Source organism: Trichomycterus rosablanca, chromosome 27, assembly GCF_030014385.1.
Source record: "Trichomycterus rosablanca isolate fTriRos1 chromosome 27, fTriRos1.hap1, whole genome shotgun sequence".
Taxonomy (NCBI): Eukaryota; Metazoa; Chordata; class Actinopteri; order Siluriformes; family Trichomycteridae; genus Trichomycterus; species Trichomycterus rosablanca.
Window position 1 is genome coordinate 9939126 of NC_086014.1, and position 24272 is coordinate 9963397.

At 42.4% G+C, this 24272-nt stretch overlaps 1 protein-coding gene across 3 annotated transcripts in view; it reads right to left on the reverse strand.

Annotated features, from left to right (window-relative positions):
* znf536 (zinc finger protein 536) overlaps window positions 1–24272 on the reverse strand; it is a 310124-nt gene that overhangs the window by 166741 nt on the left and 119111 nt on the right. For 2 of the 3 annotated variants that reach the window (XM_062989495.1, XM_062989497.1), the window contains exon 3: window positions 13802–13914. The gene's annotated coding sequence lies outside the window, so the exon portion shown is untranslated. Of the gene's footprint in view, window positions 1–13801; window positions 13915–16979; window positions 17049–24272 lie in introns of those variants that run through there. The other variant, XM_062989496.1, reaches the window with a different exon arrangement.

The following is a 24272-nucleotide window of genomic DNA, read 5'->3' on the forward strand; positions in this document are numbered from 1 at the left end:
GTGATGGCTAGACGACTGGGTCGAAGAATCTCCAAAACCGCAGCTCTTGTTGGGTGTTCTCGGTCTGCAGTGGTCAGTATCTATCAAACAGTGGTAAACCGGTGACAGGTTCATGGGCGGCCAAGGCTCGATGATGCATGTGGGGAGCGAAGGCTGAATACACAGTGCATCAGGGGCTGCATAGTCACAGACCAGTCAGTTAGGAAGGTGGTCACCTTCCGGGCTTTCGGGGTTGTCAAAATGCATATGCAGCTTTGTGGGGGTGATTTGTTTAGCACATGCATTGCAAATTAGAACACAGAGCATTCGTAAATGAATGCAAAAGAGCAGGTATTTATTTGATGCACATTTTGCACATATTTGCAGTAACTGTGAGAGGATGGCTGAACAGTCACCATTTATTTATCTATCGTGACAAAATGATGCTTTTGAACAGCAGGTCCGACATCCTGAGGTACTCAGAACCGACTCTGTGGGACACCTTATGCACGAGTGCATTCGTAAATGAATGCAAACAGAGAGCAGGTATTTATTTGATGCACATTTTGCACGTATCTGAGAGGATGGCGAGAGGAACCGTTCTGAACTGTCACCATATTTTATATTTAAAAATAAAAAAATGTCCCCAATTTTTTCTCCCCTAGTCTAGTCGTGTCCAATTACCCTGATCAGCGTCCTCTATACTGATTCGACCCTTCACCGCTGACTGAGGACGCCTCTCAACTGACATACGCCCCCCTCCGGTACGCACAGTCAGTACAGACTGCATTTTTTCACCCGCACGAGTCGAGCTCATATACTTGACGGGCACTGTGTATGGAGGGCCACACCCCCATCAGCATTATTCCTCAGCCCTGCGCAGATCCGACTTTTTACCCCTAACCCTGAACTAACAGCCAATCGTTGTTCATGCTGCCGCCCAGCCTAGTCGGAGAGGCAGAGCTGAGGTTCGATACGATGTATACGAAACCCCGACTCATACTTTACCGCTGCGCCACCTGAGCGGCTTATCCATCATATTTTATCCAAATGATGCTTTTGAACAGTAGGTCTGATGGGACACCATACTTCAGATCGCCTGGGGGATCAACCAGGAACTGAAACGTCAGTGTGCATGAAAATACTGAGGTTAATTTGTTGCAAAATATTAGGCGTGACTTTGCCCTTGGTCTATAAAGGCACTGTTTAATAGGGTTACGTGTAGTCTGGGATCAATACAGATACAGTCAAACCATGCCATTTCCATCCCTAGGACACTCATTATGTGTATAAATGTATATGAATATTAACTTTTAAATGCATTTTTTAATTGAGCAAAGTGTCCTGTACATCCTGGTTTCCAGGACAAACAGTAAATGTGTATTATTATTAGTATTATTATTATTATAAAGGGCATATAGTGTAATCCTTACTGAGAGCTGAATTTAATCTCTTATTATTAATTAGCATGCATAGAGGAACCCAGCGCAGACTGTTCGGCGACACTGAAATGTGAAAACATTAAACTGCGTGGTTTGAAAACAGTCTATATGAGCAGATATGGCAGACTGAGTTAGAGTCTTAAAATAATGAGATCTCGAGACATAATAAAATTGTAAAGAGACAAGAGAGAATTTCTTATTCATTACTACTTTATCTTTCCTCCTGTTTCTATCCCTCTGCCTTCATTTCTGTTCGCCTTACTACTGGTTTTTTTTTATGCCGGTGATTGTAGAAATTAAATTGCATTAGCGAGTCTCTTAACGCGGCGCTTTAGCAGCCGTCGCCGCATCGACTGACAGAATTGCTTATTTTCAGTCAAACTTAGGTTGTGCTTTTATTGAATATGCGGATGGATTTCTGGCTAGATGCTATCCATCTACCTGTCGATGTATCCATCCGGTCCTTCAACGATCTGGCGCCGGGCCTATACTTGATGTACATATTATGCATGTTTGTGTGGCTGTAATGGAGGATCAATTGCTGCTGAAAACTCATAAACCTGTGCGCCCGGGGCTGAATAATTGTTGGATAAAATGAGTGCTCGTACAGTGGTCCGATTCAATCTTCGTTTTTATTTATTTATTTATTTTGCTGATAAGAAATACCCATAGTTGTGGTCCCGGTCTGATCCTTTATAAATAAACTTAAATAAATTATTATATAAATAAATAAATATAGTACTGCACTAACGTAGTACTGTGTGTGCTGTACTTGTATGACAGGTGCAGCAGTGTTGTTATACCCCTTAGGGTGGCAAAGTGTACGTACACAGTGATAAGCTATAGTCTGCATGATAATTGTATACCCAAACCAGTATATCTGTATAAAGTAAGAATTGTTGAATAAAAGAATGATCGTGGTTCTAATTTATTAATTTATTAATGTATTAATGTATTAATTAATTTTTTTTTTTTTTTTTTTTTTTTTTTTTTTTTTTTTATTAACAAATAAATTAATTAATTAATTAATTTAAAATATGTTTCAGGTTGTATTTTTAGAAGTAATTTAATACAATTAATTATTGTACAAAATACATATTTAATATATATTTTAAGCTGTTGTTTCTGAATAAATAATAATAATAATAATACAAATATTATTATTATTATTACTATTATTATTATTATTATTATTACATTTTTGTTTCTATAATAATAATAATAATAATAATAATAATAATAATAATAATAATGGTCTGATAACTACAGAGATTATTATTATTATTATTATTATTATTAATTTCATTATATTGCTTTCTGTACTGTATTCTCTTATACTAGCCCAGAGGTAAGTATCACCAGCTTCAAAGGGTGCAGCTAAATTGGTCCTCCAACCACAGCTACATCTGTTCTCATTGTCACCACATACCATATGATGTTTATGTAGCACTGCACTAACATGGTCATGACCTGATAGTTGGTGCAGCAGTGTTGTTGGGATTTTTATGCCCTTCAGTGTCAATGCCAGGAAAAAAAATACTGATCCAACCAAAAATATAAGGCCGAGAGCATTTTGTGATCGGGGTGGCAAAGTGTACATAGCAACAGATGGGCTATGGTCAGTAATTGTAATCAAGGAATGTCCGTACTACATAATTGTTCCTAATAAAGTGCCATTGAGGTTCAGTGAAACAGAACAACACAAAGCCTTATATTGTCTTTATTATTATTATTTTATTATTATATTTTGTATTATTAATATTTTTTATTATTATTATCTTTTGTATTATTATTATTATTATATTTTTAATGAAGGCAAACAACACAATATTGGACAGACGGACAGCATTGGATTCAGCCATCACAGTCGCAGGCCCGGGAAGAAACAGAGTAGAGGAAGGCGGCCAAAAAACCCTCCACGGCGAGTTCTATTCGGCGTCGGGTTTAACCACCGATTTCATCATCGCGCTAAAACACATAACTTTAAAAAGCGAAATCAAATATTAAAAATGACAGGCGGTGTAAGTGCGGTGACTGAGCCGGGGTCACGGAGGGAGGAGGCGCGGGCGGCTTGTCAGCCACTATCTGTCAGAGTGAATTAGAAACAATCAGGGCCGAGTGAAAGGGAAGGTGATTGTTATTAAGCAGCCGGCCTGCGAGCAAGCTCCCCCAGATGTGGCCATGCATATAAAAGAACAGGAAGCCAGCAGTTTAATTCAGGAAGCGCTGGCGAACATGGCCTGCACAAAAGGGGAAGGGGGTGGGGGGGGGGGTGCTTGAGAAAAAAGCCTTTTGTCACTAATAAGCTGGAAGTTACTTTGATAACAGGCGAGGGTTAGGCTCGGGAATAAAGGCGCGCCTCTCGCCGTCTGCTCTTTTTTCTACCCCGAATTCTTATTTTGCACGAGACGAGACGAGACGAGAAGAAAAAATCGGGACGGATTAAGTACGGAGATAAGTTGACCTTAACACGGAAAAGCCGGAAGAGACGGTCAGGTTCGTGTATCAATTACCAGCCTGCTGTCACACACTGATGATGAGTGGACGATTGCAATGGACACGTCCTCCCTTCTGGGTCCCTTAACAATCTCGGTCTCTCTACACGTCCAGACCTGGTGTCCGTCTGGGCCGTTGGAAGCTCCTTAGCGGCGGCCGTGATGGCCGCAGACTGTCGTTGGGGGGTTGGGGGGGATTGGGGGGGTTGGCGAATGGTGGGAGCGAGGGATCATGGGAGGGGATGTGTACAATATGTTTTTCAAAGGGAGCTGGGGCTTGATTTGAATGATAAGGAGAGACGCTAATCTGCTCGGATATGGCCTCGGAGGCACATCCATTCTGACACATGAGGGGAAACTACGCCCATGTTAGGAGTTTTCGGCACCCCGACCACTTCTAAGCCCCCCCTCGCACATGCACACACACACACAAGGGCATTTCCTGGAGTAATGCCATGCCTGCACCACCAACAAAAAATGTATTTATTTATTTATTTTTATTTATTTTTATTATTTTTGAATTGATTTATTTGTTTATTTATTATTTTTTATTTTATTCTTTATTTATTTTATAAATTTATTAATTATTTAATTTATTTATTTATTTATTTTCTAGCTCAAAATCGTTACAACCACTCTACAGCCAAAAGTGTATGGACACCAGACACTAAAACCATAGACATTTGCAGCTCAATTTTCTAGAAAAGCTTCCAAGACTGTGCCTGTGGGAATTTGTGCCCATTAGATCCAAAGAGTATCAGACGAAGCTGCTCAGTCATGCACAAGTACAAATGAAAACTTACAACATACCAAACTGTTCCGAGCTCCTGTGACAACCAAGAAAGGGAATCCAGAACAAGCCAGGCGCAACCGGTGGCACTGATGGGGTGGCTCACCCATCCAGGGTGAAGACCATGATCATGGTGCCACAAGAAAGCAGACTCGTTGCCGACACGTCTATCACCTATCTATGGTCTATCACCCTGCAAGGCAGAAGGGCATGATTCTGTAGGCGTGCTTCCCTGCCTATCTCCACAGCGGGTGCATGCTTGCACGTCATCATGCCTCACTCTTGATAATTACTACTACTACTCATAATAATAATAATAATAATAATTATTATTATTAGTATTATTTATTTATTTATTTAGGAACTTTTAGATTTTTTTGGCATATGTGAACACTATTATTATTATTATTATTATTATTATTATTATTTATTTATTTATTTATTTATTTAGGAACTTTTAGATTTTTTTTGGCATACGTGAACACTTAATATTATTATTATTATTATTTATTCATTTATTTATTTATTTAGGAACTTTTAGATTTTTTTGACATATGTGAACACAATCATTATTATTATTATTATTATTATTATTATTATTATTATTCATTCATTCATTTTCTTATCCAATTAGGGTCACGGGGGGTGCTGGAGCCTATCCCAGCTTTTCAATGGGTGCAAGGCACACAGTAACATCCTGGACGGGACGCCAGTCCATCGCAGGGCAGACACACACACACACACACACGCACCCATTTACCTATAAGGCAATTCAGTGTCCCCAATTAACCTGACTGTGTGTTTTTGGACTGTGGGAGGAAACCGGAGCTCCTGGAGGAAACCCACGCAGACACGGGGAGAACATACAAACTTAGCACAGAAAGGACTCGGACCGCCCTGCCTGGGGATCGAACCCAGGTTGCTGTGAGGTGACAGTGCTACCCACTGAGCCCACTAAGCCAATAATTATATTATTATTATCATGTGGATATTTGGTTCTTAAAAGATCTAAAAACACGTCTGCTGTCAAACTCTCCCCTCAGACACAGCCGAGAAGCCACCACTTCATCCCAGAGTTTCCTCTTTGATAGAGAGACGCTGTAAAACACACTATCTGTGTTTAAATATTTGTGCTCTCCTAGGTGGCTTCGGAGGTCTCGCTAGGGAATTTCTGTCTCATCACGTCTTCTGTCCATCTGCCTGTCGTAGCAGCTGCTCACTTCAATCCTGGAAATACATTTTGTGCGTCTCTTCCTCTATTCTGAACCGACGGTGCTTTGATTTCGCTTGGCTTTGTAGGCTGAGATAGGAGTGGAAATCTTTTCAGATGGAGTTTATCTGCTAATAGCTGGAGATGTTAAATAGAAGCTTTTTTTCTTTCTTTCAGCGCTTGGAAGAGCCTCTCTGCTTATTGCCTTTAAGGATGATGACAGGCGGTGTGACTGGAAGGCTGTGGTGTTAAACACGCTACCGCTAAATGTTCCCGGTGAGGATTAGAGTGTATGTATACATATATATTACAGCTGAGAACTGTGGAGAGGGAGAAGTGGGAATCAGTGAGATGTGGGAATGGAAGGAAAGGGAAAGGAGAGGGCGAACGAGGCTGATTTATAATAGGGAAAGAGATAGATAGATAGATAGATAGATAGATAGATAGATAGATAGATAGATAGATAGATAGATAGATAGATAGATAGATAGATAGATAGATAGATAGATAGATAGATAGATAGATAGACAAATATATTGACATACAGACAGATAGCTTGAAAGATATAGAGACAGGCAGATAGGCAGTTAGATAGAGAGACAGACAGACAGCTAGATAGACACAGACAAATAGATCAATTGAAAGATATACAGACAGACCACCAGACAAGCAATCAGACCGACAGACGGATAGGTAGATAGACAGACAGACAGATAGGCAGGCATACAGAAATATAGATAGACAAACAGATGAACAGACAGACAGAGACAAATTGATAGATAGATATAGACATATATACAGACAGACAGACAGACAAAGAATGATAGACAGACAGACAGATAGATCGATTGAAAGATAGATATACAGACAGACAGACAATCAGACAAGCAAGCAGACAGACAGATAAGTAGATAGACAGACAGATAGGTAGCTAAATAGACAAATAGACAAAGAAACAGACAGACAGATAGATAGCTATCTAGCTGCCTATCTGTCTATCTATCTGTCTGTCTGTCTGTCTGCCTGACTGTCTGTCTGTCTGTCTGTCTGTCTGTCTATCTATCTATCTATCTATCTATCTATCTATCTATCTATCTATCTATCTATCTATCTATCTATCTATCTATCTACAGTGGGGTCAAATAGTATTTAGTCAGCCACTGATTGTGCAGGTTCTCCTACTTAGAAAGATGAGAGAAGTCTGTAATTTTCATCATAGCTACACTTCAACTATGAGAGACAAAATGAGGAAAAAAAAATCCAGGAAATCACATTGTAGGATTTTTAAAGAATTTATTCGTAAATTATTGTGGAAAATAAGTATTTGGTCAATAACAAACAAGCAAGATTTCTGGCTCTCACAGACCTGTAACTTCTTCTTTAAGAAGCTCTTCTGTCCTCCACTCGTTACCTGTATTAATGGCACCTGTTTGACCTTGTTATCTGTATAAAAGACACTTGTCCACAGCCTCAAACAGTCAGACTCCAAACTCAACCATGGCCAAGACCAAAGAGCTGTCAAAGGACACCAGGAAGAAAATTGTAGACCTGCACCAGGCTGGGAAGATTGAATCTACAATAGGCAAGCAGGTTGGTGTGAGTAAATCAACTGTGGGAGCAATTGTAAGAAAATGGAAGACATACAAGACCATTGATAATCTCCCTTGGGGTCAAGATCTCATCCCGTGGGGTCAAAATGATCATGAGAACGGTGAGCAAAAATCCCAGAACTACACGGAGGGACCTGATGAATGACCTGCAGAGAGCTGGGACCAAAGTAACAAAGGCTACCATCAGTAACACACTACGCCGAGAGGGACTCAAATCCTGTAGTGCCAGGCGTGTCCCCCTGCTTAAGCCAGTACATGTCCAGGCCCATCTGAAGTTTGTCAGAGAGCATATGGATGATCCAGAAGAGGATTGGGAGAATATCATGTGGTCAGATGAAACCAAAATGGAACTTTTCGGTAAAAACTCAACTCGTCGTGTTTGGAGGAAGAAGAAGAACCCAAGAACATCATACCTACTGTGAAGCATGGGGGTGGAAACATCATGCTTTGGGGCTGTTTTTCTGCAAAGGGGACAGGACGACTGATCCGTGTTAAGGGAAGAATGAACGGGGCCATGTATCGTGAGATTTTAAGCCAAAACCTCCTTCCATCAGTGAGAGCATTGAAGATGGAACGTGGCTGGGTCTTCCAGCATGACAATGATCCCAAACACACCGCTCGGGCAACGAAGGAGTGGCTCCGTAAAAAGCATTTCAAGGTCCTGGAGTGGCCTAGCCAGTCTCCAGACCTCAACCCCATAGAAAATTTGTGGAGTCCGTGTTGCCCAGCGACAGCCTCAAAACATCACTGCTCTAGAGGAGATCTGCATGGAGGAATGGGCCAAAATACCAGCTACAGTGTGTGCAAACCTGATGAAGACTTACAGGAAACGTTTGACCTTTGTCATTGCCAACAAAGGTTATGTTACAAAGTATTGAGTTGAACTTTTGTTATTGACCAAATACTTATTTTTCACCATAATTTACAAATAAATTCTTTAAAAATCCTACAAAGTGATTTCCTGTATTTTTTTTTCTCATTTTGTCTCTCATAGTTGAAGTGTACCTATGATGAAAATTACAGACCTCTCTCATCTTTCTAAGTAGGAGAACTTGCACAATCAGTGGCTGACTAAATACTTTTTGGCCCCACTGTATCTATCTATAGACAAACAGACAGACAGACAAAAAAACAGACAGACATAGATCGACAGATAGATATACAGACAGACAGATAGGCAGCTAGACGGAGACAGACAAATAAATAGACAGACAGATAAATAGATATATAGACAGACAGACAGACAAATAAATAGATAGACAGACAGATAGATCGATAGACAGATGAACAGACAGACACAAATAGATAGAAAGATACATACAGTGTATCACAAAAGTGAGTACACCCCTCACATTTCTGCAAATATTTCATTATATCTTTTCATGGGACAACACTATAGACATAAAACTTGGATATAACTTAGAGTAGTCAGTGTACAACTTGTATAGCAGTGTAGATTTACTGTCTTCTGAAAATAACTCAACACACAGCCATTAATGTCTAAATGGCTGGCAACATAAGTGAGTACACCCCACAGTGAACATGTCCAAATTGTGCCCAAAGTGTCAATATTTTGTGTGACCACCATTATTATCCAGCACTGCCTTAACCCTCCTGGGCATGGAATTCACCAGAGCTGCACAGGTTGCTACTGGAATCCTCTTCCACTCCTCCATGATGACATCACGGAGCTGGTGGATGTTAGACACCTTGAACTCCTCCACCTTCCACTTGAGGATGCGCCACAGGTGCTCAATTGGGTTTAGTCCATCACCTTTACCTTCAGCTTCCTCAGCAAGGCAGTTGTCATCTTGGAGGTTGTGTTTGGGGTCGTTATCCTGTTGGAAAACTGCCATGAGGCCCAGTTTTCGAAGGGAGGGGATCATGCTCTGTTTCAGAATGTCACAGTGCATGTTGGAATTCATGTTTCCCTCAATGAACCGCAGCTCCCCAGTGCCAGCAACACTCATGCAGCCCAAGACCATGATGCTACCACCACCATGCTTGACTGTAGGCAAGATACAGTTGTCTTGGTACTTCTCACCAGGGCGCCGCCACACATGCTGGACACCATCTGAGCCAAACAAGTTGATCTTGGTCTCGTCAGACCACAGGGCATTCCAGTAATCCATGTTCTTGGACTGCTTGTCTTCAGCAAACTGTTTGCGGGCTTTCTTGTGCGTCAGCTTCCTTCTGGGATGACGACCATGCAGACCGAGTTGATGCAGTGTGCGGCGTATGGTCTGAGCACTGACAGGCTGACCTCCCACGTCTTCAACCTCTGCAGCAATGCTGGCAGCACTCATGTGTCTATTTTTTAAAGCCAACCTCTGGATATGACGCCGAACACGTGGACTCTTTGGTCGACCCTGGCGAAGCCTGTTCCGAGTGGAACCTGTCCTGGAAAACCGCTGTATGACCTTGGCCACCATGCTGTAGCTCAGTTTCAGGGTGTTAGCAATCTTCTTATAGCCCAGGCCACCTTTGTGGAGAGCAACAATTCTATTTCTCACATCCTCAGAGAGTTCTTTGCCATGAGGTGCCATGTTGAATATCCAGTGGCCAGTATGAGAGAATTGTACCCAAAACACCAAATTTAACAGCCCTGCTCCCCATTTACACCTGGGACCTTGACACATGACACCAGGGAGGGACAACGACACATTTGGGCACAATTTGGACATGTTCACTGTGGGGTGTACTCACTTATGTTGCCAGCTATTTAGACATTAATGGCTGTGTGTTGAGTTATTTTCAGAAGACAGTAAATCTACACTGCTATACAAGCTGTACACTGACTACTCTAAGTTATATCCAAGTTTCATGTCTATAGTGTTGTCCCATGAAAAGATATAATGAAATATTTGCAGAAATGTGAGGGGTGTACTCACTTTTGTGATACACTGTAGACAGACAGACAGGTAGATAAGGAGGTAGGGAGACAGACAGACACAAATAGATAGATAGATAGATAGATAGATAGATAGATAGATAGATAGCTGCCTATCTGTCTGTCTATCTATCTATCTATCTATCTATCTATAGACAAACAGACAGAAAAAACAGACAGACAGATAGGTCGACAGATAGATATACAGACAGACAGGCAGACAGACAGATATGAAGCTAGACAGAGACAGACAAATAAATAGATAGACAGACAGATAGATAAATAGACAGATGAACAGACAGACAGACACAAATAGATAGAAAGATACATAGACAGACAGACAGACAGATAGATAGACAGACAGACAGACAGACAGATAGATAGATAAGGAGGTAGGGAGACAGACAGACACAAATAGACAGACAGACAGATAGATAGATGGGGGGGGGGGGGGGGTGAGGAGCCTCCCTCTCAGGACGTGTCTTAGATTTCGGTGTGATTAGATAGTGAGGGATAGGGAGATGTTCAGAGGGAGCATTAGTAATTAATCACTGGAGGTGCTGGGATTTCCATTCCTTTACACACACACACACACACTCACACACACCAAAACTGGATCCTGCACCCAACAATACAGCATCAAAGAAAACAATAAGAGGAGGGCTAAAAAAAATCTTTCAGATAAACCCTTAAGCAAAGGCTTATGCAGCAAATCATTTCCTCTGCGCCGAGTGCTAATTATTACCGCGCCCGTAATGAGCTTCGGTCTCCGAGCGTTACCACGTATCATTACTGAAAGAAGAGTCCGACCATAAAAAAGAGAGCGACCCTGACTTACCGCTCTCCCACCACACGTGCCGTATTCCTCCAACCTTGGTTTTATTTATTTATTTATTTCCCCCGCTTCACTATGAATAAATTGAGTCTGTCCCGGACATGAAAATGTCAAATACCTAAAATACACCTAGGCTAAATAGCGTATTAATTTTTAATGCTCGCTCATCCTATGCTGCTATTCTCATATCTGGGCCTGTCTGCCAACAGCTGTTGCGGCCTCCCTCTCCGTGAATTTATCATCCATCTTAAAGAGTAAGAGCGTATTGTTCGGCTGATACGGAGGACCTTTAATTCCCTTTTTTTTTTTTTTTTATATAATTTTTTATATATTTTTATCCTTTCGTTTTACACACACGTCCCACCCGGACTGATATATTCTGAGATATTAAGAATTTCGGATTTAAAAAATTCATAGGATCTGTGACTGAGCTGCTTCGTTAGGTCTGAGCTGAAGGATTAAAGAGAAGGATGGTGATTCGGGCCGGGGCTGAAGGATGGCGGGTGAGTTGTGCCAACCTGTGTACTGTGAGTACTGATGTTGAACATACACCCATCAGGCATAACATTTCTATCTGTCCATCTGTCTGTCTCTCTATCTATCTATCTATCGTTCTGTCTGCCTGTCTATCTATCTATCTATCTATCGTTCTGTCTGCCTGTCTATCTATCTATCTATCTATCTATCTATCTATCTATCTATCTATCTATCTATAGACAGACAGACAGATAGATAGACAGACAGAAAAACAGACAGGTAGATTGATAGATCGATAGAGATATAGACAGACAGATAGACAGCTAGGTAGAGACAGACAAATAGATCGACTGAAAGATATACAGACAGACCATCAGACAAGCAAGCAGACAGACAGACATATAGGTAGATAGACAGGCAGACAGAAATATAGATAGACAAACAGACAGCGACAAACTGATAGACAGACAGATAGATAGATTAATTGAACGATTGATATACAGACAGACAGACCATGAGACAAGCAAGCAGACAGACAGATAGGTAGATAGACAGATGGATAGGTAGCTAGATAGACAGACAGACAGACAGACAGACAGACAGACAAACTGATAGATACATAAATAGACAGACAGACCAACAGACACCCATCAGGCATAACATTTCTATCAGAACCAGCATTAACTTCTTCAGCAGTCTGAGCTACAGTAGGTCGTCTGTTGGATCGGACCACATGTGCATCAATGAGCCTTGGTCGCCCATGAACCTGTCGCCGGTTTACCACCCCACAAGACCCGCAGTTCTGGCGATGCTCTGACCCGGTCGTAATACATCCCACCCACTAACAGGTGCCGTGATCAAGAGATAAGCAGTGTTATTAACGTCACCTGTCAGTGGTCATAATGTTATGCCTTGACGGTGTATTTGTGTTTTTGTAAGGGTTTTCCTCCAGGGTTTGGGTTGCAATCGCCAAAACCATACCATCGTGAACAGATAGATGCCCATGACCTGATTAAGAGGGCAGAAAAACAGGCTGCCCATCCCTAAACTGCAGCTATAGCCATGACTCCCAGTCACAAACGCCTATGGCAATGATGGACCCCAACTCAAGACAATGTTCTTTGAATATATAACCACATTAAGGTGGACCAGAACCTCCTTAACCTTGGAAATTCTCACCCACTTAATCTATGTGCCAACCAGTACTGAACAATCTGGGACTGTGAGGGGTAGTACGTGCTTCCTTAAGACACACAGGGTCCAGACTCTGAGATACCTTCAAATGCTGCCTATCGAGGTGCCTTATTTCGAAGCTTGGTTGGCAGTGAGGGCAATAACATTATGACCACCTTCTTAATATTGTGTTGGCCCCCCTTTTGCTGCACAGTGATGCACTGTGTATTCTGACACCTTTCTATCAGAACCAGCATTAACAGTAGCTCGTCTGCTGGATCGGACCCACGTGCATCAGTGAGCCTTGGCCGCCCATGACCCTGTCGCCGGCTTTTGATAGATACTGACCACTGCAGACCGGGAACACCCCACAAGACCTGCAGTTGCTCTGCAGAGATGCTCTGACCCAGTCGTCTAGTTGTCCCAATTTGGTCCTTATGCTTGCCCATTGTCCCTGCTCCTAACACATCGACCTTGAGGATCAGTGTTATTCGCTTCACCTGGCAGTGGTCATAATGTTATGCCTGGTCGGTGTATATATACGGTGGACGGATCTAAGTAGGGAGTAGGCAGCAAGGCAGCTCATTAGTTGTTTTGAGACAGACCCACAGTACCAGCTGTTGTCTTGGTTAGTGCGACATCATAGAGAGACTGAACCTGATCAAAGGAGAACACTAACTGTACTATACTATATACTATACTACATATGTAATAGATGCCCATGCTGATTAGTCTTCATAGTCAGTGCCCACTTAGATCTGCAATGGATCACTAGTTAGTGATGATGCCATAGGAGTCTGGTGCTGGGTGTGAGATGGGTGGCATCTGTGTAGTTAAGTAAAAAGCAGGCGGTGGCATGATCCCAAATCAGTGTGTTTTGTGAGCTGTGTGAGCTCTTACCTGATCACTCTACCTGCATACTGGTCTGGGACCTGTGAGGATGAAGATGCCGTGGCACGCCACGCCACCAGGTGCGTGAAGCACAACGCGCTGAGCACAGGGAAGTCTTTACTCTGAGAGAGAGAGAGAGAGAGAGAGAGAGAGTAAACCAGAGTGAGGGGTTGATGTCAAGCCAAATGTAACAAATTCACTGAATCACGGCGGTGGCGCAGAGGTCAAGGAAAAGCAGCCGAAAAAGGTTAAAGATGAAATCAGAGCCGTGCCTCGGAGCAGCGGTGCTGAAAATCTATCCGCGCGGAGGCAAGGCCACCGCTGACACGAGCGCGCGCCGGACGGGGAGCTAAATACTGCGCACCACTCTGGGATCTTTCATTTTCGGCCGCCCGATCGATACCGGCTTATATTTATCAGGATTCCAAGCAGCTGCCACATCTGACAACCTCCACTTCATTTTCTCGCTCCTCCCTCGGCCCGCTCCGCTCGCCCTCCTCCCTTTCTATTATCGTCGCCTCCTTCTGGGGCACGGCCCGGTACTAAATCAGGTGCCTCGGACGCGTTTGGCCATCTCGCTCGCCGTGAACGCGAGGTTAAAGGAGCTTACGTTTGATCCAGAGCCCTGAATAGCATAATATATATTTAATATAATATATATTATTGGATAATTACTGCATGGGTGATTATGTTTCACCTGGCAACAAGTTATTTAACCCTAACTGATGCAGTGAGTAGCTTCTCATTTGTTAAACAACCATGTCGAAAGACACATCCTGTGGTCGTGGAAAAGATGTTAATCTGTTTCAGAAGGGTCAAATTGTTGGCATGCATCAAGCAGAGAAAACATCTAAGGAGAAGCTGAAACGACTAAAATCGGGTTAAGAACTGTCCAACGCATTATTAAAAAGTGGAAGGACAGTGGGGAAACATCATCTTCAAGGAAGGAATGTAGTAGAAAAACTACAGTAGAACTCAGGGATATGTTTAATAGTGAAAGTAATGCGAAGGGAACTCAAGGGATTGGGACTAAACAGCTGTGTAGCCTTAAGAAAACCACTTGTCACTGAGGCTAACCGCAACGGAAGAAGGTCATGTGGTCTGATGAGTCCAGATCTACCCCGTTCCAGAGTGATGGGCACATCAGGGTAAGAAGAGAGGCGGCTGAAGTGATGCACCCATCATGCCTAGTGCCTACCGTACAACCCTGTGGGGGCAGTGCTGTGATCTGGGGTCGCTGCAGTCGGTCAGGTCTAGGTTCAGCAACGTCATGTGCCCAAAGAATGAGGTCAGCTGACTACCTGAATGTACTGAACGAGCAGGTTATTCCTTCGATGGATTTTTTCTTCCAAGATGATATGAAAGAGTGGTTCAGGGAGCATGAGACATCATTTTCACACATGGATCGGCCACCACAGAGTCCAGACCTGAACCCCATTGAGAATCTTTGGGATGTGCTGGAGAAGACTTTGTGCAGTGGTCCAAATCTCCCATCATCAATACAAGATCTTGGGGGGAAAATTGATGCAACTCTGGACAGAAATAAATGTTGTGACATTGCAGACGCTTGTGGAAACGATGCCACAGCGAATGCGTGCCGTAATCAAAGCTAAAGGCGGTCCAACGTAATATTAGTGTGTGCTACCTTTTTTTTGGCCAGTCAGTGTATATACAGTATATATATATATATATTAGGGCTGTCGTTAATCGCGTTAATTGGCTGTTTTGCCATGTAAATATGTGTCTCTGTGGTAATTAACTGTATTTCAGATGAATTAGGATGTAAAGCGCATGAACTGTACACAGAACTTTACAAACACTGCTGTTAAATGGATCACAATGGACTGTATAAAGCAGGCAGGTCCAAAGTCCGGATCGGATTTTATACGTCTTCCGTCTTAAATTGCATTACTTGTGACCTGCCAGCGCAGTCAAACATAAAAAAATAATAAATTATCGTCGATGTCCGATGAAAAACTACTTTTAGTGGTTTTCACTTTTTTTACGTGTGTTAATGAAACGAATGAAAAGATGAATGAATAAATAAATGAATGGGAGTCATTTCCATTGGCTGCTAGACCGTCAAAACCGCTTATCTTCGCCTGCTTCCCCTTCAAGCGAAACTGGTGCGTGATGTTTCATCTGTACAATTTATTCAGGTTATTCAATCATGTGGTTGTAAAAATTATTTATATTTGTGATGTTTGTAGTTTTTTAAAAACATATTTGTATCTGATATTTATATTGACTAAGCGTGGGGGGGGGGGCTTGTTCTGGGGTCCTGGGTTCCTCCACAACATGAACTTAACCACTCACCTCACTGACCCCCCCCGCCCCTTCCCATACCTCCGGCCGCCAGGTCATTTTTATTATATTATGATTATTTCGTTAAGTACAACTAACAAAACTAAAACTGTGCATTAAAAATACCAGAAGCAGGAATTTGCACAGAGTAATTTTTAATAACTGGCTGAAAGATGGGTAACTGTTAACAACTCTATATAGGCATTGGCTAGCTTTCTAAAAATTATTTAGATTTAATCATTTTATCATAATTTTATGAATGTCCTTATTGGTAAACATGTTCTTGTAATAGAAATGTGCATAACTGGTCAAATTTTGCTTAATTATTAGTTTGCGATAAATCTCGATTAAAAATTTTAATCGTGTGACAGCTCTAATATATATAAATATATATATATATAAATATATATAAATATATATATATATAATCCTGTAAACCGAGCAGCTCCCAAAACGTCAGGAAACAGCTTTGCGGAAAGCGAAACAGCTTAATATCTAATAATCTGCACAATATTAGCTGTAAGGCATTCTAAATAGATTATTGCTGGTCCATCTGTGTCATCACTCATTTATAAGGCATTAAGCCGCGTTCCAAAGGAGGATTCTCGTACAAATCAGGGCCAGCTAAACAAGCCCGCGTGGCGAAGACATAAAAATAGGACGGCGCCATCCGGTTTGGATGTTAGCTGCGACCAGAAAAGAGGGATCTGTTATTTTTTTCGTGGCTTGTGTTAGGAGGAGGGAAAGGAAGTGAGCACGTAACACACACTCATACACACCCCGAACAAGGAACGTCATTAACATATGAATACTATATGCAAATGGTTTGAGGAGAGCAGATGTTGGTGCATTTAATTGACCTATATGTGAGATGCATCCGAACCTTTCACGGGGCGCGGTGGATGCTCGTCTGGCGTGCAGCACTACCGCTGCGACCGCTGGCTTTCTTAGAGAGAGAATGGGGTGTTTCGATCATGACCAGGTGAAGAACGCTGGTCCATAGTTCATAGGATTTCCACCAGGGTTTGGGTCAGCAAGACCACACCATCTTAAACAGATAAATGACAATGACTTGATTGAGAGGGCAGAAAGAAAAGCCGCCCGTCCCTAAACTATGGGTGTGTTCGAAAAGCTAGTGAGCTCTCTACATAGATGGCATTTTACGTCATCCTACACACGCTCCCGAGAAGGAGGCTGTTCGAAATCCTAGATGCCTTAATATCCTCACTAGTTAGGCATCTTAAAATTTCAATGTTATGCCGCTCAGGTGGCGCAGCGGTAAAAAGACACGCTGCAAACCAGGGCTGGATTCTGAGTACGTAGTATCGAATCCAGCTCTGCTTCACCGGTTCGAAGCTGAGTGGCTGTATGAGCAACGACTGGCCGGTTGCTCAGTTGGGGGGGTGGGACAAAGAACCGGATGTGGGTCTCTCTCTGTCAGAATGCGATTACGACCACTGCCGGCTGATTAGAGGCGCCTACACAAGAGATGAGGAAGAGTGCCCTTATGCCAAGTTCTGATTTGTCGGGTCGCTGTACAGTTCACACTACACGACTGAATCTTTTGCACTCGGGAGTCTTTCAGTCGGTGTATATTTCACACTACACGACTGATTGGCGATATTGGGTTTCACACTACACGACCTATCACCAACTGGAATCACAGGCGAGCTTCTCTGGTCTCCCAAACTACGTTTTGTCACGAAAACAAACGCGAGAAGTGACGAGGGGTTTAATGATACCACGTCCAAAAATGCACGTCAACAAGTAGCAAGTGATCAAAGTGTTTGTGCGCTGATGTGCAGCGTAAAATCAAGGAGGAAAAATAAATGAATCTGAGTGGATTTGGCAACACGAACAGTATGGATTGTTCTACGTATAGTAAGTTGGAGGTTAATTAATATTTTTGCAATGCAACGTTGGTGTTTTGTAGAGAACGATCAAGTCAGAAATACTGTAAAACGTGTGTGTGCCGGTGTATTCTGATATAAACTATATTATCCCCCTCTCCCACCTGTTTACACTCCTCTCCTGCGTTTCCCCTCACACTGTATCTTGCGTTCTCATTGGCTGTTCGACACAGCACTCACTGCCAGACGTGCAACTGAGATCAGATATCTGACATGCTAGAAATCTCAATCCGGTCGCCGAGCGCTCGGTGAGCCGGTCGGATGGAGTTGTTGAGTAGTTCACACATGGCGACTGAGTGCCGAGTTTTGATCGCCGAGCGAACGCCGAGTTGCTCCCGAGCCGGCAAATCTAACGCCGACCAGTCGCCGAGCGAAAAAATCGTGTAGTGTGAACTTGGCATTAGGGTGTGTCTCTCCGCATGCAACGCTGGGTGGCGCCAAACTCATCAATGTGTGGGTGGCAAAAATGCATCTGGCTGCTGCTCATGTTTCGGAGGGGATATGGGTTAGCTTCGATCTCCTCGGTCAGGGCAGGGTTCGGCATAGACAGAGAGGAAGCACCATGCAAAATTGAACAATTGGATGCGCTAAAGGAGGGAGAAAAAGGGAAAAAACGAGTGACTCAAGAACGAGTGAGCATCGGGAGCGTCCTTAGTGATCAAGGCGATCCCAGCATTCAGTGCGGCAGCTCTAATAATAAAAACATGGCTGACGGGGTGGAGAAACGAACTCATTTATTTTCAAACGTAAATAAATGAATATTGATTTTTAACTTGTATAAACTTGCATGAGTGTTTATTTGCAAGTTCGGGCTTGTCAGCGAATGTAACGATTTTCGGTACACTGATGGAGGTGTTAGTTGACACGCTAGCGCGCTGGGCCACCCCATCCCATTGGTTTGAATGCCAAGATGCTAAATGCTCAAAGCGAGACCCGATGGAATCGCTGTCTCAGTAGCGCGTTCGAATAACCTGACTTATAAGTCATTGACTTATTAGAATCCTCTCTACTGAGGCAGCTGCCTATGTAGGCAGTAAGACAGCAAGGCAGCTCACTAGGTTTTCGAACACACCCTATATCTATGGTCATGACTCCCAGACACAAATAGCTATGGCAATGATGGACTCAAACTCAAGACAATGTTCTTTGAATATATAACCATATTAAGGTGGACCAGAACCTCCTTAACTTGGACATTCCCACCTACTTTCAATCTATTTGCCAACCGGTACTGACCAATCTGGAACAGTAAGGGCTAGCACATGCTTACCCTAACAAGGTGTTGGACGGTCAGCTTTGATTGGAGAGAGAATGGGGTGTTTCGATGATGACCAGGTGAAGAACGCTGGTCCATAGTCCATAGGATTTCCACCAGGGTTTGGGTCTCTATGTATCTATGTATGTATAGGCGGTTTAGATCATGTTTAGATCTGGTAGAACTATTCGCTGACCCCTAGTGCCCTGTTGATGGAGGCATGGGGTCTGTCCTAAAACCTAGTGATCTCTCTACATAGACGGCATTTAACGTCATCCTACACACTACACACACTACAGGAACGCTGTCTACATTCCTAGATACCTTAACATGCTTCCTACTAATGTTCTTATTGATTTAAATATGTATAAAGGTGTACAAGTGTTATTTATTTGGCACGGGGTTAGTTGGCATGCCTCAGCCCGTTGATTTGAATTTCCGGAGGCTAACTGTGTTAGTTTGGTAAGCGAAAACTGCACTAACATGCAGTGTGTCTAAATAATCTGCCTTATAAGCTAGATGTCTTATTCCTTGTCTTATGTATGTATTATTATTATTATTATTATTATCAATTTTATTTATTTATTTATTTATTTATTTATTATTTAATGTATTTAATTTATTAATTAATTATTTATTTATATGTATTTACAATGAGATATGTGAGATCTGGGACTGATCTCTGGGACTGGTGTGGCTCTTAATCCTTTCTACTTAGGGAGCTGCCTAGGTAGGCAGTAGGGAGCAAGGCAGCTCACTAGCTTTTAGACAGACCCATTGTGATCCTGAGAAAGACCACTTGCATCAATATTAATGCTAGATAGTATTCATTCATTCATTCATTCATTCATTTTCTTACCCGCTTATCCAATTAGGGTTGCAAGGGGGGGGGGGGGGGTTGCTGGAGCCTATCCCAGCTTTTCAATGGGCGCAAGGCACACGGTAACACCCTGGACAGGGTAGACACACACACATTCACTTATAGGGCAAGTCAGTGTCTCCAATTAACCTGACTGCATGTTTTTGGACTGTGTGAGGACACAGACACGGGGAGAACATGCCAACTCCGCACAGAAAACCCAGGATCTTCTTGCTGCGAGGCAAGGCTGTCTAAGTGGGTAGCACTGTCTCCTCACAGCAAGAAGGTCCTGGGTTCCATCCCCCGTCTGTGTGGGTCTCCTCCAGGAGCTCCGGTTTGAAGATGGCTTGTCTGTTTATGACTTTTTCCATAACTTTATGGACATGTCAGCTAGGTTGGATCAGCATTAATAAGTATGTGTGGCTCAGAGCGAGGTAGGATGCTAATTTCTTGATTGTCGAGCTGTACACCTGTCCAAAATCGGTCATTTATTTGGGCTTTTTCATTCATCACCCATTTGTATAAGAGGTTCAGATTCATGCCAGTCTCTAGACGACATTGATCACCTTGCATCGTCTTTACCCGCCTTACTTTAAGCTATGGCTCCTGTACCTCAGCCCTAGCTCCTAACAGCCCTTGCTTACATAGGAGAAGTAGACGCTATTTTAATCTGCCCTCTTTTCTCCCCTGTCGCTCCCTTGATTATTTTTCCCCTACTGCTCGGGAATGTCATTAAATTGTATTAAATAGCCTTTTGTCCAGAGGGCAAGGACCGCCCGATATATGATAATACATTAATGCCTCGGCGCTCCAGCCACTGAGCTGTAACGCTCTTTAAAACCACAGGCTCAGGCATGGAATTCTATTGTGCGAGCGCATGTGTGTGTGTCACATTCGGTGTGTGTCTGCTTGAGCGTGTTTCACCCCGTGTGTGTGTGTGTGTCTGGGTACATGTGCGCGAGAGCGAACGAGCGAGCGGCTTGCTAACAACTGTGACACATACTAATAGAAACATACCTAATAAATTACAAGCTTTCAGGGTCTGGCAAGCTGACATTTTCTCTGTGAGCGGGACAATTTCGTATCTGCGGCACCCGGGCGAAACCGAACGGCATCACTTGGAGATGCCAGAGGATTAGCATAAAAATTAACACTTAAATTTCGGTTTATTGTCGACCGCTCTTCCGCTCCTTCAGCCAGACCAACAATCAATTCCTCTTAGAAATCTGATTAGCTTCCATGATGCTTATTATCCTAGTCGTGTCCCCCTCACCGCCGTTCTCGGGCTGCCGGACTATTTGTTTAAATGGAATTAAGGAGCTGATAAATCTATAGGAGGCTCTTCTTCGGTGCACGAACCCTCCCCCCGTTCTGTCTTTACCACCAAATACTATTTTTTTTCCCCTCGTTGCCACTTCCTCTTTGTCCTGGCCTTCATCACCAGTTGCTGATTAAAAATGCTAATTCATATGCCATAAAGCCTCTAGAAGTAGTTTACATTTAGATGGTTTATTATTCACATATGTATTCACTGTGGCCGGCTAAGTAATGGCTGTGCTTAAATGCATTGCCATTAAAACTCAGTGAATGAGACACATTAGATCAATTAACTTAAGGTCACAGACAGTCTTATATAGGGGGTATTTATTTATTTATTAACATTGGGATGGCTGTGATACTCTATACACAAGGGTGTGACTTGTCAAACACCTAAATACATTGAATATTGGGGGGGGGGGGGGGGGTCCCAAAACCAGAATTATTATTAATATTATTATTATTATTATTATTAATAATAATAATAATAATAATAATAATAATAATTTATTATTTATTTATTTTATTTATTTTATTTATTTTATTTTATTTTTTTAAATGGACAACAGCTACCAAATAGAAAAGTTATTTAGTGTTAGAAAAGCACATAGGACTATTTGGGACTTTTATTTTTTATTTTTTATTTTTTATTTATTTATTATTTTATTTATTTATTTATTTATTCCTGTATGTATGTATTGAATTTATTATTTTATTTATTTATTTATTATTTTATTTATTTATTATTTTTTTATTTTTTTATTTATATTTCATTTCACTTCTAACCTTAAGTGTCTGTAACTGCCAACAAAAAGGTTATGAATTTCTTACTGCTCACTCAACGTGGAAACCCAAGACTCACAGGTGATAAGAAGCGGCCGCAGATGGGACACTTGTCGGAGGGGGCGCGTGGTTGTCTAAGCAATTAAGGGTTAAGGGCCTTGCGCAAGGGCTTAGCAGTGGCAACATGGCAGTGGTGGGGCTTAAACCAGTGACCTTTTGATTACTAGTCCATTACCTTAACCGCTAGGCTACAACTGGTGATCTGGCTCTATTTGATCAGATCGGGAGTTGACAATCATGAAGAAACTAACTAAATAAATAATAATAATAATAAATAATAATAATAATAATAACAATAATAAATAAATAAATAAATTATTAAATACATTATTAAATACATTATTAAATAAATAATAATAATAATAATAATAATAATAATAATAATAATAATAGGTCACTGCTGTAGGATGATTTATCATAATTACGTTGTATATTAATCTATTTTATAATAATTACACTACAGCATCGTGCTTTTGTCAGATATGTGAAAGGCCAAATAAGGACAACATTATGATCAACTGTGAATGACCGTTGACCATCTTGGATCGGCTTTCACACTCCAAGCCTTTCCTGCCCAATTATGTCCTCCTTTATGCATTGTTTTGACCAAACCGAGCCTGTTGTGTTCCAACCCCACGATACGACGTCCCCATTTCCCCCTCCGAAGCGACAGCCACGGCAAAACATCACGTCTTCAAAAGCCTCCGCGCGCCGATGTGGTAAAACACTCGTCAATACGGTAATACTGAACGCATCAGGCAAGTATGCAGTGAAAAGCGGGGCGCGCTTTGGGTGGCTTTCCGCGCGCTCTCGGCGCGGCTCCTTTTCTGTTTAGACAAATGGTATTTCATCGCATCCAGATGTCTTTAAGCGCAGTTCATCCACCATGCGCGCACTCCAAGATATACAAAAAAAATGTATACAAACATTTATTCAGAACTGCGTGCCTCCACTCGTGTTTAAGGGTTGTCATGGTTCTCTTGAGTCTAACCGCTTCCATGCATGTGTGGCTCTTTTTTTTCTTATTTTTAGGGTTCTGTGTGTGTGGGGTGAGTTTTCTGGGATCGACGTGTTGCCGAGAGTTATGACATCACTCCTATCAAGCCGCTTGCTTGATTATTTGGCCGGATGGGGGTCAAGAACGCCGGAAACAAATCTGATATGAACCCACCACTATGTGATTCTTCATTCCTGCTCGGCGTGGCTAAACAAGGACGGGCCACCCGGCAGTGAAAACCCGGCTTATGGAAAAATAATCCGTTCCTGTTCGTCCGCCAAGTTACTTTACTTACTTAAAGCCGTGTATCCCAGCGCCCCGGCCGTACATCTACACAGCCTCCTTACTGCTTATTACTCTGCTCATGAGCTAAGAATAATAAACGTGTGCTTAGCTGGCCTATTTTCGCATGCTGATGCTACACAATGGAAGGGGGGGGGGAAATTCGACTCTTTAAATTCTGAGTAAACACAGCACTCTTTGTTGACTGTAGGGCCTTTACACCCCCCTCCCCTCCCCTCCTTCCTTTCCATTTTTTTTTATATCCACTCTCTGAGCTTGTTGTGTTTTTTCTCCAAACAATATATCCCCCCCGCACATCTGAGCCGCACACCTCACCGCCGTTTTATAGGTTAAGCGCCCTAGTACGGAGAGTCATATTTTATACCTCTGGTTTATTTTTACGAGCGGGTGTAATTAACGCGGCACGTTATCTCTCGGCCGTCGGTGCCGAGGCCTTTATTTAAACAGCGCCGTTGTGAAATGTTTGCCTTCTCAGCCATCGTCCGGCCACACACAGATTATTGTTTCATACTTCTCGGGCGACGCTTTCGAACGTTTATGCTTGTTTTTGATTACGGCTCTTTTGGACGAATCACTCAGGGTGACGCGGGGGGTTCGTGGGGTGGGACGAAAACATGTTTACGGAGGACCGGGTGTGAACCTGAAGGCCTGATCCGAGCCAACTCTGCGCTCACTCCCTGATTCATGAAGTC